Source organism: Sinohyriopsis cumingii, chromosome 10 (assembly GCF_028554795.1).
Source record: "Sinohyriopsis cumingii isolate HCF-2022 chromosome 10, ASM2855479v2, whole genome shotgun sequence".
In the NCBI taxonomy this organism is placed as follows: Eukaryota; Metazoa; Mollusca; class Bivalvia; order Unionida; family Unionidae; genus Sinohyriopsis; species Sinohyriopsis cumingii.
In genome coordinates this window covers 48,699,940-48,712,420 of record NC_142970.1, presented here as the reverse complement: position 1 = coordinate 48,712,420, position 12,481 = coordinate 48,699,940, and the positions used below count along the sequence as shown (strand labels likewise).

At 35.2% G+C, this 12,481-nt stretch overlaps 4 non-coding genes across 4 annotated transcripts; all 4 read left to right on the top strand.

The window, feature by feature from the left end:
- Positions 1-817: 817 nt before the first annotated feature.
- On the top strand, positions 818-890 carry Trnak-cuu (transfer RNA lysine (anticodon CUU)). Its single transcript has one exon. It is a non-coding gene; the product is annotated as a tRNA-Lys (tRNA).
- Positions 891-3,638: 2,748 nt separating this feature from the next.
- On the top strand, positions 3,639-3,711 carry Trnak-cuu (transfer RNA lysine (anticodon CUU)). The gene has a single exon. It is a non-coding gene; the product is annotated as a tRNA-Lys (tRNA).
- A 2,748-nt stretch (positions 3,712-6,459) lies between these two features.
- Positions 6,460-6,532, top strand: Trnak-cuu (transfer RNA lysine (anticodon CUU)). Its single transcript has one exon. It is a non-coding gene; the product is annotated as a tRNA-Lys (tRNA).
- Positions 6,533-10,052: 3,520 nt separating this feature from the next.
- Positions 10,053-10,125, top strand: Trnak-cuu (transfer RNA lysine (anticodon CUU)). Its single transcript has one exon. It is a non-coding gene; the product is annotated as a tRNA-Lys (tRNA).
- Positions 10,126-12,481: the final 2,356 nt, after the last annotated feature.

Genomic DNA, 12,481 nt, shown 5'->3' with positions numbered 1-12,481 from the left:
TTGATTATAGTGTTTTATATGACAGAGGACAATTTTATGTGATAAAATAACATTTTGCACACTGTCTTAACATTTTACTACGCATCATTGTGAGTTAAGAATACGAAATCAACTTGAGGAGAAAAGGGAATAACTGTTATCAATATCAGCCTGGTTAACACAAGACTGGTAAATACAACTTTTAGATGTATATGTCTCCTTATTGTTTGCTTTATATAGCTGATGATTAGGTTGAACAGTGCTGAACTTTTTTATAGTTTGTACTTTGCCATAAACTTCCACACCGCGTCATCGTGGAGTAACATGTTTTGCGAAAGTTTTTGTAAGGTTATTAATAATTTGATTTATTTGATTTTAGAGTTTGACCCAAATATGTTGTTCATTTATCCCGCCATATTCCTGTTTTTTGTTTGTATTAAGTTTGCTTAGACTTTCTATCTTATGGTACGTGAAATTGTATAATTGCACTGAATAGAGAAATAGTCTGTTATCGTTTCAAAAAAAGTATTTCGCAAGAGACCTTTTGGGTTCAAGGTAATCACAAAATACATTTTTCTAATTTTACATGGTTAATCATATACGATATATTTTCCTTCAGTTTGGAAGTTAATCTTTGGTGCATAAATTTTAATGACATGGTCTCATAATTTTGCCATATCGATGTATCACACGAAAGAGTTTGTTACCGAACATTCTTTTTTTCAGTCACCATGAGTAAATTTTATGTGAAATAATGACAGCTAATGTTGTTTTTTTATTATGATATATAAATACGATGTCTCTTGATGAGAAAAGTCAATAGATGTTAACATTATCTGCCCGGTTAGCTCAGTCGGTAGAGCACGGGACTCTTAATCCCGGGGTCGTGGCTTCGAGCCCCACATCGGGCGTGTATATTTTAATAGCTACAGCTTTGTTTGTAAATACAGTTTTTAGTGGCGTATTTCTCATCAATATTTTGCCGTAGTAATTTGCACTTTCTCAAAATTCCACAGCAAAACACCTCTTTTGTTCAATTTGCTTGTAAGGTAGGTAAACATTTGAATTATTTGACTTCTGAGCGTAACCTGGTCACCCAAGAATCATGTTCGTTTTTCGAAATGCCATCTCGTTTTATTTTCATTAAGTGTTTTCGAATTTTCCTCTTCATTTGGATACGAGGAATTGCATAATTGAGTTGAATAAACACATTTTCTTCTTGCTATAGTTTTTTAAACAAATATCCCATAAGAGACCTTTTGTGATTCGACTAGTCCCATATTAGCTTTTTTAATTTTAAGTGTTCTGTAGCTAATTATAAGTGATCTATCGTTCAGACATCAGCAGTTAATCTGTTACCGTCATATAAGTTTCTGGTAGGGATCTTTCACACCAAAGAATCTGGTAACGAATATTCTAAGATAAAGTGGTATATGCTGTATTGAGCTTAATACATAATAACAATCACAAATGTTAAGGACAATCGTCAATGTAAAGTTCTAAGACTAAATAGAAGGTATATAGTCGTGTTAGATATGGCACATCACCATCGGATGTTGAAGAAAAAACTTTCTTTTGGCTGTTGACTTATCAGACTAAGGTTTGTTTTGAGAAAGGTACAGCTAGTAATATCGTTCTTCAGTCATCGCCTGGATATTTATGTCATGGCATGAACTAAATACTGCGTTGTAATTAGTCGATAGTGAAACCATTATTCTAAAGAAATTTTTAATTAACATGGAACAATATGACACCGGAAGCAGACGAATTCACAATATGAACAATCTCGGCCTTTGCTGTCCTAACCAACATCCTGCAGTTTACAAGAGGAGTATCACCAAGCACATCAGATCGATGTGTATTCGTGCAACTACTTCCAAACTATATTCAAAATAACAAAGTCAAACCAAAATAGAAAATATTCAAAGAAAGGTTTGATGATTAAATATAAGGTATATATTCATATTAGATGTGATAAGAACACATCGGGAATTGAAGAAACGACGTCGGACTGGCTCTTGGTTTGTATAACACGTTTCTCTTGCTCTGAGAAGGCACAACTAGTGTTCGTCATTTAATATCGCACGGCTATTAACGTCAGATCGTGAAACATACCTCCCACGTAATTCGTCACAATTGGGGGCTTTATATTTAACAAATTTGTTTCCCTTGATCAAGATGCCGGCGGAAAGAGACAAGTTCACGATCGGGTCAATTTTGGTCAATCATATCCTAAATTACATGTTGCACTCCACAATTACCGAAAACATGAAACTGATGTGTATTCTTACAACCAATCCCTACGATATTTCACAACATGACGGATGTGATGTAGCGACGTTTCAATCGGCTGTCTTATCAGCGTACAGACTGGTACAAGGCTGTACAAATGCTAAAGGTTATCCACAATACGTTAAGTGACATAAGGCGACTGAGAAAAATACCTAATTGTATTGTTCTTTTCAAGTCAATTTTCCATTAACAGACGAACATAGTGATATAGAAACGGGCGTCTAAGCAAAACACAAATAACACAAATACGTCAGCAAACACACACAAACAAGGAGAGGTTCATAGTCTTCAAGACTAATTTTTATGTGTAATAAACCCAGCGGATGTTAAAGCAAATACGTCGGAAATGAAAAATATAGCGTCTGCCTTTTCTTTGCCTGTCTAATGATACATCTCGATAGACTTTTTTCACATACGAATGACTGGTTTATATTGTATGAGACATCTCTTGACGAGAAAAGGTAATATATGTTTACAATATCAGTCGGTAGAGCACGGGACTCTTAATCCCGGGGTCGTGGGTTGGAGCCGCACATTGGGCGATTCGATTTTGATTATAGTGTTTGTTATGACAGAGGACAATTTTATGTGATAAAATAACATTTTGCACACTGTCTTAACATTTTACTACGCATCATTGTGAGTTAAGAATACGAAATCAACTTGAGGAGAAAAGGGAATAACTGTTATCAATATCAGCCTGGTTAACACAAGACTGGTAAATACAACTTTTAGATGTATATGTCTCCTTATTGTTTGCTTTATATAGCTGATGATTAGGTTGAACAGTGCTGAACTTTTTTATAGTTTGTACTTTGCCATAAACTTCCACACCGCGTCATCGTGGAGTAACATGTTTTGCGAAAGTTTTTGTAAGGTTATTAATAATTTGATTTATTTGATTTTAGAGTTTGACCCAAATATGTTGTTCATTTATCCCGCCATATTCCTGTTTTTTGTTTGTATTAAGTTTGCTTAGACTTTCTATCTTATGGTACGTGAAATTGTATAATTGCACTGAATAGAGAAATAGTCTGTTATCGTTTCAAAAAAAGTATTTCGCAAGAGACCTTTTGGGTTCAAGGTAATCACAAAATACATTTTTCTAATTTTACATGGTTAATCATATACGATATATTTTCCTTCAGTTTGGAAGTTAATCTTTGGTGCATAAATTTTAATGACATGGTCTCATAATTTTGCCATATCGATGTATCACACGAAAGAGTTTGTTACCGAACATTCTTTTTTTCAGTCACCATGAGTAAATTTTATGTGAAATAATGACAGCTAATGTTGTTTTTTTATTATGATATATAAATACGATGTCTCTTGATGAGAAAAGTCAATAGATGTTAACATTATCTGCCCGGTTAGCTCAGTCGGTAGAGCACGGGACTCTTAATCCCGGGGTCGTGGCTTCGAGCCCCACATCGGGCGTGTATATTTTAATAGCTACAGCTTTGTTTGTAAATACAGTTTTTAGTGGCGTATTTCTCATCAATATTTTGCCGTAGTAATTTGCACTTTCTCAAAATTCCACAGCAAAACACCTCTTTTGTTCAATTTGCTTGTAAGGTAGGTAAACATTTGAATTATTTGACTTCTGAGCGTAACCTGGTCACCCAAGAATCATGTTCGTTTTTCGAAATGCCATCTCGTTTTATTTTCATTAAGTGTTTTCGAATTTTCCTCTTCATTTGGATACGAGGAATTGCATAATTGAGTTGAATAAACACATTTTCTTCTTGCTATAGTTTTTTAAACAAATATCCCATAAGAGACCTTTTGTGATTCGACTAGTCCCATATTAGCTTTTTTAATTTTAAGTGTTCTGTAGCTAATTATAAGTGATCTATCGTTCAGACATCAGCAGTTAATCTGTTACCTTCATATATGTTTCTGGTAGGGATCTTTCACACCAAAGAATCTGGTAACGAATATTCTAAGATAAAGTGGTATATGCTGTATTGAGCTTAATACATAATAACAATCACAAATGTTAAGGACAATCGTCAATGTAAAGTTCTAAGACTAAATAGAAGGTATATAGTCGTGTTAGATATGGCACATCACCATCGGATGTTGAAGAAAAAACTTTCTTTTGGCTGTTGACTTATCAGACTAAGGTTTGTTTTGAGAAAGGTACAGCTAGTAATATCGTTCTTCAGTCATCGCCTGGATATTTATGTCATGGCATGAACTAAATACTGCGTTGTAATTAGTCGATAGTGAAACCATTATTCTAAAGAAATTTTTAATTAACATGGAACAATATGACACCGGAAGCAGACGAATTCACAATATGAACAATCTCGGCCTTTGCTGTCCTAACCAACATCCTGCAGTTTACAAGAGGAGTATCACCAAGCACATCAGATCGATGTGTATTCGTGCAACTACTTCCAAACTATATTCAAAATAACAAAGTCAAACCAAAATAAAAAATATTCAAAGAAAGGTTTGATGATTAAATATAAGGTATATATTCATATTAGATGTGATAAGAACACATCGGGAATTGAAGAAACGACGTCGGACTGGCTCTTGGTTTGTATAACACGTTTCTCTTGCTCTGAGAAGGCACAACTAGTGTTCGTCATTTAATATCGCACGGCTATTAACGTCAGATCGTGAAACATACCTCCCACGTAATTCGTCACAATTGGGGGCTTTATATTTAACAAATTTGTTTCCCTTGATCAAGATGCCGGCGGAAAGAGACAAGTTCACGATCGGGTCAATTTTGGTCAATCATATCCTAAATTACATGTTGCACTCCACAATTACCGAAAACATGAAACTGATGTGTATTCTTACAACCAATCCCTACGATATTTCACAACATGACGGATGTGATGTAGCGACGTTTCAATCGGCTGTCTTATCAGCGTACAGACTGGTACAAGGCTGTAAAAATGCTAAAGGTTATTCACAATACGTTAAGTGACATAAGGCGACTGAGAAAAATACCTAATTGTATTGTTCTTTTCAAGTCAATTTTCCATTAACAGACGAACATAGTGATATATAAACAGGCGTCTAAGCAAAACACAAATAACACAAATACGTCAGCAAACACACACAAACAAGGAGAGGTTCATAGTCTTCAAGACTAATTTTTATGTGTAATAAACCCAGCGGATGTTAAAGCAAATACGTCGGAAATGAAAAATATAGCGTCTGCCTTTTCTTTGCCTGTCTAATGATACATCTCGATAGACTTTTTTCACATACGAATGACTGGTTTATATTGTATGAGACATCTCTTGACGAGAAAAGGTAATATATGTTTACAATATCAGTCGGTAGAGCACGGGACTCTTAATCCCGGGGTCGTGGGTTGGAGCCGCACATTGGGCGATTCGATTTTGATTATAGTGTTTTTTATGACAGAGGACAATTTTATGTGATAAAATAACATTTTGCACACTGTCTTAACATTTTACTACGCATCATTGTGAGTTAAGAATACGAAATCAACTTGAGGAGAAAAGGGAATAACTGTTATCAATATCAGCCTGGTTAACACAAGACTGGTAAATACAACTTTTAGATGTATATGTCTCCTTATTGTTTGCTTTATATAGCTGATGATTAGGTTGAACAGTGCTGAACTTTTTTATAGTTTGTACTTTGCCATAAACTTCCACACCGCGTCATCGTGGAGTAACATGTTTTGCGAAAGTTTTTGTAAGGTTATTAATAATTTGATTTATTTGATTTTAGAGTTTGACCCAAATATGTTGTTCATTTATCCCGCCATATTCCTGTTTTTTGTTTGTATTAAGTTTGCTTAGACTTTCTATCTTATGGTACGTGAAATTGTATAATTGCACTGAATAGAGAAATAGTCTGTTATCGTTTCAAAAAAAGTATTTCGCAAGAGACCTTTTGGGTTCAAGGTAATCACAAAATACATTTTTCTAATTTTACATGGTTAATCATATACGATATATTTTCCTTCAGTTTGGAAGTTAATCTTTGGTGCATAAATTTTAATGACATGGTCTCATAATTTTGCCATATCGATGTATCACACGAAAGAGTTTGTTACCGAACATTCTTTTTTTCAGTCACCATGAGTAAATTTTATGTGAAATAATGACAGCTAATGTTGTTTTTTTATTATGATATATAAATACGATGTCTCTTGATGAGAAAAGTCAATAGATGTTAACATTATCTGCCCGGTTAGCTCAGTCGGTAGAGCACGGGACTCTTAATCCCGGGGTCGTGGCTTCGAGCCCCACATCGGGCGTGTATATTTTAATAGCTACAGCTTTGTTTGTAAATACAGTTTTTAGTGGCGTATTTCTCATCAATATTTTGCCGTAGTAATTTGCACTTTCTCAAAATTCCACAGCAAAACACCTCTTTTGTTCAATTTGCTTTTAAGGTAGGTAAACATTTGAATTATTTGACTTCTGAGCGTAACCTGGTCACCCAAGAATCATGTTCGTTTTTCAAAATGCCATCTCGTTTTATTTTCATTAAGTGTTTTCGAATTTTCGTCTTCATTTGGATTCCGGTTATGACATCAGAAGGAAAACACGTTTGATGATCGCTCCGTGAATTTTCAAGTTTTTTTCCTTTAATAGACATTTTTGCTGTTTTAATTTGTTACAGGTACGTTGATAAGATTTGTTTGATCGCATTCATATATAAGTGAGATATATTTTGAGTGTGTGGATAACTTTATCCAAAAAAATTTTTTCTGTGACAATGAATACAAAGCCTGGTCGTGCTGCACGTGCAGCACAAGGAGCTGACTCACACTCTAATGACACCAGTGGAATAGCTAACAATAAGAATGGCATGTCGAGTAACATCGATAGACAGACAGGAGCTTCTCGTCGTTTTGGGAAAGAATGTACCGTGGTGATTGATGTAAAGGATGTGAAGAAAATAAAGGCAAGTGATATTGTTAGAAGTGTAGAAGAATTAACCGGAGATATGTCGGTCTATGCAGTTGTGCCCAAAGGTGCAATTTTGTATGAGGTCACACTACCGAGTAAGGAAGTAGCATATAATACCTTGTGTGGAATTGATATTGGAAGTGAACACTTTGATTGTACTCTTTTATATTCAGACACTATTATTGTGTCAATTCTTCATTTACCAGCATACATCACAGATGATGATATAAGTATGAAGCTCGGTGAATACGGAGTAGAACTTCTTTCTCCCATTCAACGCAGATATTATCCTGGAACTAGTGTGGCTGATGGGACTCGTTATGTCAAATGTAAATTTCCACAGCAGGTAAAATCCTTACCTTACAGTCTGAAATTTCAGATTGTCAATGGTCAACAATACTTTAGAGTATTACACAATAATCAAGTTAAGGTATGTTCTAGATGTCTTGATCCGGGACATGTTATAAAAGACTGCCCTGATTTTGTATGCTACAAGTGTGGGGAGCAAGGCCATGTAGCAAAAAATTGCACAAGGCAAAGATGTGAAAGTTGTGGAAGTTTTCCTCTTATGTGTACATACAGGATATGCGACAAATGCCACAAAGAGGCGCAAACATGTATGTGTTACAGAGAGGCCATTGCAGGCATTCATTCGCAAGTTGATGATGATATGAGGGAAGACATATTGGAGTTACAGAGTGACGAAGATGATAAAGAAGAAATTGAGAATGAAAAAAAAGATAATGAGAGTGGAGAAAGTGGGGAAGAAAAAGAAAGAATTGGAGTTGATATGACCAATGTAGAAATAGAATCTGAGGAAGTAAACAACAATCATACAATTGGAGATGGATCGGGGACAGATTCAGATGATGACAGGAAGATGGCTGCAGACATTGTTGAAAGATCAAACGAATCACGTACATGTCAAGAAAACGGTACTAATATCGAAAATTTCAAAGTAGTACAAAGGAGAAGGAGAAGGTTTAATCCAGTACCTAATATGAAGATGAATAGCATGCGACGAACACCTATGAAGAAATGATCAAACATCAGATCGATGTGTATTCGTGCAACTACTTCCAAACTATATTCAAAATAACAAAGTCAAACCAAAATAGAAAATATTCAAAGAAAGGTTTGATGATTAAATATAAGGTATATATTCATATTAGATGTGATAAGAACACATCGGGAATTGAAGAAACGACGTCGGACTGGCTCTTGGTTTGTATAACACGTTTCTCTTGCTCTGAGAAGGCACAACTAGTGTTCGTCATTTAATATCGCACGGCTATTAACGTCAGATCGTGAAACATACCTCCCACGTAATTCGTCACAATTGGGGGCTTTATATTTAACAAATTTGTTTCCCTTGATCAAGATGCCGGCGGAAAGAGACAAGTTCACGATCGGGTCAATTTTGGTCAATCATATCCTAAATTACATGTTGCACTCCACAATTACCGAAAACATGAAACTGATGTGTATTCTTACAACCAATCCCTACGATATTTCACAACATGACGGATGTGATGTAGCGACGTTTCAATCGGCTGTCTTATCAGCGTACAGACTGGTACAAGGCTGTACAAATGCTAAAGGTTATCCACAATACGTTAAGTGACATAAGGCGACTGAGAAAAATACCTAATTGTATTGTTCTTTTCAAGTCAATTTTCCATTAACAGACGAACATAGTGATATAGAAACGGGCGTCTAAGCAAAACACAAATAACACAAATACGTCAGCAAACACACACAAACAAGGAGAGGTTCATAGTCTTCAAGACTAATTTTTATGTGTAATAAACCCAGCGGATGTTAAAGCAAATACGTCGGAAATGAAAAATATAGCGTCTGCCTTTTCTTTGCCTGTCTAATGATACATCTCGATAGACTTTTTTCACATACGAATGACTGGTTTATATTGTATGAGACATCTCTTGACGAGAAAAGGTAATATATGTTTACAATATCAGTCGGTAGAGCACGGGACTCTTAATCCCGGGGTCGTGGGTTGGAGCCGCACATTGGGCGATTCGATTTTGATTATAGTGTTTGTTATGACAGAGGACAATTTTATGTGATAAAATAACATTTTGCACACTGTCTTAACATTTTACTACGCATCATTGTGAGTTAAGAATACGAAATCAACTTGAGGAGAAAAGGGAATAACTGTTATCAATATCAGCCTGGTTAACACAAGACTGGTAAATACAACTTTTAGATGTATATGTCTCCTTATTGTTTGCTTTATATAGCTGATGATTAGGTTGAACAGTGCTGAACTTTTTTATAGTTTGTACTTTGCCATAAACTTCCACACCGCGTCATCGTGGAGTAACATGTTTTGCGAAAGTTTTTGTAAGGTTATTAATAATTTGATTTATTTGATTTTAGAGTTTGACCCAAATATGTTGTTCATTTATCCCGCCATATTCCTGTTTTTTGTTTGTATTAAGTTTGCTTAGACTTTCTATCTTATGGTACGTGAAATTGTATAATTGCACTGAATAGAGAAATAGTCTGTTATCGTTTCAAAAAAAGTATTTCGCAAGAGACCTTTTGGGTTCAAGGTAATCACAAAATACATTTTTCTAATTTTACATGGTTAATCATATACGATATATTTTCCTTCAGTTTGGAAGTTAATCTTTGGTGCATAAATTTTAATGACATGGTCTCATAATTTTGCCATATCGATGTATCACACGAAAGAGTTTGTTACCGAACATTCTTTTTTTCAGTCACCATGAGTAAATTTTATGTGAAATAATGACAGCTAATGTTGTTTTTTTATTATGATATATAAATACGATGTCTCTTGATGAGAAAAGTCAATAGATGTTAACATTATCTGCCCGGTTAGCTCAGTCGGTAGAGCACGGGACTCTTAATCCCGGGGTCGTGGCTTCGAGCCCCACATCGGGCGTGTATATTTTAATAGCTACAGCTTTGTTTGTAAATACAGTTTTTAGTGGCGTATTTCTCATCAATATTTTGCCGTAGTAATTTGCACTTTCTCAAAATTCCACAGCAAAACACCTCTTTTGTTCAATTTGCTTGTAAGGTAGGTAAACATTTGAATTATTTGACTTCTGAGCGTAACCTGGTCACCCAAGAATCATGTTCGTTTTTCGAAATGCCATCTCGTTTTATTTTCATTAAGTGTTTTCGAATTTTCCTCTTCATTTGGATACGAGGAATTGCATAATTGAGTTGAATAAACACATTTTCTTCTTGCTATAGTTTTTTAAACAAATATCCCATAAGAGACCTTTTGTGATTCGACTAGTCCCATATTAGCTTTTTTAATTTTAAGTGTTCTGTAGCTAATTATAAGTGATCTATCGTTCAGACATCAGCAGTTAATCTGTTACCGTCATATAAGTTTCTGGTAGGGATCTTTCACACCAAAGAATCTGGTAACGAATATTCTAAGATAAAGTGGTATATGCTGTATTGAGCTTAATACATAATAACAATCACAAATGTTAAGGACAATCGTCAATGTAAAGTTCTAAGACTAAATAGAAGGTATATAGTCGTGTTAGATATGGCACATCACCATCGGATGTTGAAGAAAAAACTTTCTTTTGGCTGTTGACTTATCAGACTAAGGTTTGTTTTGAGAAAGGTACAGCTAGTAATATCGTTCTTCAGTCATCGCCTGGATATTTATGTCATGGCATGAACTAAATACTGCGTTGTAATTAGTCGATAGTGAAACCATTATTCTAAAGAAATTTTTAATTAACATGGAACAATATGACACCGGAAGCAGACGAATTCACAATATGAACAATCTCGGCCTTTGCTGTCCTAACCAACATCCTGCAGTTTACAAGAGGAGTATCACCAAGCACATCAGATCGATGTGTATTCGTGCAACTACTTCCAAACTATATTCAAAATAACAAAGTCAAACCAAAATAGAAAATATTCAAAGAAAGGTTTGATGATTAAATATAAGGTATATATTCATATTAGATGTGATAAGAACACATCGGGAATTGAAGAAACGACGTCGGACTGGCTCTTGGTTTGTATAACACGTTTCTCTTGCTCTGAGAAGGCACAACTAGTGTTCGTCATTTAATATCGCACGGCTATTAACGTCAGATCGTGAAACATACCTCCCACGTAATTCGTCACAATTGGGGGCTTTATATTTAACAAATTTGTTTCCCTTGATCAAGATGCCGGCGGAAAGAGACAAGTTCACGATCGGGTCAATTTTGGTCAATCATATCCTAAATTACATGTTGCACTCCACAATTACCGAAAACATGAAACTGATGTGTATTCTTACAACCAATCCCTACGATATTTCACAACATGACGGATGTGATGTAGCGACGTTTCAATCGGCTGTCTTATCAGCGTACAGACTGGTACAAGGCTGTACAAATGCTAAAGGTTATCCACAATACGTTAAGTGACATAAGGCGACTGAGAAAAATACCTAATTGTATTGTTCTTTTCAAGTCAATTTTCCATTAACAGACGAACATAGTGATATAGAAACGGGCGTCTAAGCAAAACACAAATAACACAAATACGTCAGCAAACACACACAAACAAGGAGAGGTTCATAGTCTTCAAGACTAATTTTTATGTGTAATAAACCCAGCGGATGTTAAAGCAAATACGTCGGAAATGAAAAATATAGCGTCTGCCTTTTCTTTGCCTGTCTAATGATACATCTCGATAGACTTTTTTCACATACGAATGACTGGTTTATATTGTATGAGACATCTCTTGACGAGAAAAGGTAATATATGTTTACAATATCAGTCGGTAGAGCACGGGACTCTTAATCCCGGGGTCGTGGGTTGGAGCCGCACATTGGGCGATTCGATTTTGATTATAGTGTTTGTTATGACAGAGGACAATTTTATGTGATAAAATAACATTTTGCACACTGTCTTAACATTTTACTACGCATTCATTGTGAGTTAAGAATACGAAATCAACTTGAGGAGAAAAGGGAATAACTGTTATCAATATCAGCCTGGTTAACACAAGACTGGTAAATACAACTTTTAGATGTATATGTCTCCTTATTGTTTGCTTTATATAGCTGATGATTAGGTTGAACAGTGCTGAACTTTTTTATAGTTTGTACTTTGCCATAAACTTCCACACCGCGTCATCGTGGAGTAACATGTTTTGCGAAAGTTTTTGTAAGGTTATTAATAATTTGATTTATTTGATTTTAGAGTTTGACCCAAATATGTTGTTCATTTATCCCGCCATATTCCTGTTTTTTGTTTGTATTAAGTTTG